Here is a 2,633-nt window from a genome sequence, read left to right on the forward strand (position 1 = left end):
AGATTAATGAGTGTGGAGGTGGGAGTTGGGTGTGGGATTAGTGAGTATGGGGTGTGGGAGTGTGGGTGTGGGTGTAGTGAGAGTGGAGGTGGGAGTGTGGGGTGTGGGGTGTGGGAGTAGTGAGTGTGTAGATGGGAGTGTGGGGTGTGGGATTAGTGAGTGTGGAGGTGGGAGTGTGGGTGTGGGAGTCGTGAGGTGTGGAGGTGGGAGTGTGGGGTGTGGGAGTAGTGAGGTGAGGGGGTGGGAGTGTGGGGTGTGGGGTGTGGGAGTAGTGAGTGTGTAGATGGGAGTGTGGGGTGTGGGATTAGTGAGTGTGGAGGTGGGAGTGTGGGTGTGGGAGTCGTGAGGTGTGGAGGTGGGAGTGTGGGGTGTGGGAGTAGTGAGGTGAGGGGGTGGGAGTGTGGGGTGTGGGGTGTGGGAGTAGTGAGTGTGTAGATGGGAGTGTGGGGTGTGGGATTAGTGAGTGTGGAGGTGGGAGTGTGGGTGTGGGAGTCGTGAGGTGTGGAGGTGGGAGTGTGGGGTGTGGGAGTAGTGAGGTGAGGGGGTGGGAGTGTGGGGTGTGGGGTGTGGGAGTAGTGAGTGTGTAGATGGGAGTGTGGGGTGTGGGATTAGTGAGTGTGGAGGTGGGAGTGTGGGTGTGGGAGTAGTGAGGTGTGGGGTGGGAGTGTGGGTGTGGGATTAGTGAGTGTGGAGGTGGGAGTGTGGGTGTGGGAGTAGTGATTGTGGAGGTGGGAGTGTGGGTGTGGGATTAGTGATTGTGGAGGTGGGAGGGTGGGTGTGGGAGTCGTGAGGTGTGGGGTGGGAGTGTGGGTGTGGGAGGGGAGAGAGGCCTGCCTGAGGCACAGGAGTCCTGCCAGGGGCTCCACGGGAGGAGCTGAGGGGCTGGAGATGCCGAGGTGGAGAGTCTACCTGGAGACCCAGGAGCAGCCTGGACTGCAGAAATGAAGGAATACCCATCCCCATGACGCACGGTGCAGGCCCGGCACTGTTCTTAGTGCTCTCAATAGCCACTCTCATCTGGTCCAAATAGCTGACGAAGGACGTGCTACCATCAAACCCATTTTACAGGGAAAGAAACTGAGGCAGACAGAGGTCACCAGCTGGGTAAAAGATGGATTCCAAACTTCAACCAGCTCGCCCTGCCTCCCTGAGTAGAGGAAGGGCAGTGTTCCTGCTGGGAGCTCCTCACTCCACCCCTGGGCCCCTCATCCTTGGGGAGGGCTCCCCTCCTGGCAGCGGCCACCTTGCTGCTCGCTCCTGTCCAGCTCGGAGGCTGAGCTGCCGGCGCAGACACCTGAGGAAGTCACCGCAGTTCTGCAAAGAGGCACAGGAAGGGGCTCCTGCCTCTGGGGAGCCCGCGCCCAGGCAGCTCCCACACCTCCAGCTCCAAACGCACTCAGGAGAGGAGGCAGCAGAGACACTACGCACCCCCCAACCCCCACCCCCTCCCAGGACTGATATTCCCTCAGAAGGGTTTGTTTTAACCAATTACAGAATTGTGTAGCTGGATAGGCTGGGGTGGGAGCATGCGGCAGGGGCACGGGCGGGGGCAGTGGCTGGTGGGGGATTAGCCAATCCATTCCCCTGTCTACCTTCCGACTATAAAGGTCAAATAAACTAACATAAGGGAAAGTTAATGCAAACTGTAAAGCACCGTGATAACACCTACCCCTTGTTAGGCATTCATGTCAAGTACGTTTGATCCTTACATGGGTTCTAAGAAGTGGCTATGATTATGACCATTCCCTTTATACAGCCGGAGAAACTGAGGCCAGGAAGGTTGAGTAACTTGCGTTAAGTCCCAAAGCCAGAAAGTGGCAGCGCCCAGATTAGAACCCACAAATCTAGCTCCAGCGCCCGTCCCCTGAGCCAAGCTGCATCTCCCTGCGCTACTGACACAGAAAGACGGAATGCTGGCTCGCTGCAGGCGCTTGGGGTCAGAGGAAGCGCCTCTGTGCGGGCAGTTGTGGCTGCTCTGCCCTCACTCACCCTTCCCAGGGCATCTTCTCCGGAGGGGACATGGCTCTGGCCACTCCAGCCCTGCAGGCCTCCTGGAGGCTGCCAACGCAGCCCCTCCCTTGCAGCTGAAAGGACCCTGTGAGATTCAGTGTCCCTGGGCTGTCCCAGGTGACCTGGCGAGAAAGGGTGCCAGCAGCGGCTGTGACGTGTGGGTGGGAGAAGTCCGCCAGCAGCCGACAGGGGACGCACCGGCCGGAGAGCGGAGCTGGGAGAAGGGACAGGAGTCCTGGCTGCATGTGCCCCTGGCCCGTCTGCTCCCGGACCAGCTCTGTGTGCCCACCCCCTGCGGCCTCTGTGCCTGAGACCCCTGCCTCAGCAAAGCCGCATGGGGTTTGGGCCCGTCATTGGCAATAGAAAGAGATACCGAACCGCGGGCCACATCACTGCTCTCCAAGCATCAGCTGTTCATATGACGACTCTTCCCCCCCACTCTTCGCTCAGCTCCCTCGTCCATTTTCTACCTTCTTTTGTGAACGGGGAGGAGAAGAGAGATGGAGCAGGGAAAGGCCCAGTCCCTGCCCTTCCTTCCCTCCCTTCCTCCTCCTGCTCTCTAACCGGGAGGCATGGTCTCCAGTCAGAGACTCGGATGGGGCAGGAGGGGCCGGCCCACAGCC

The sequence above is a fragment of the Myotis davidii genome, unplaced genomic scaffold (assembly GCF_000327345.1).
Source record: "Myotis davidii unplaced genomic scaffold, ASM32734v1 scaffold97, whole genome shotgun sequence".
NCBI lineage: Eukaryota > Metazoa > Chordata > Mammalia > Chiroptera > Vespertilionidae > Myotis > Myotis davidii.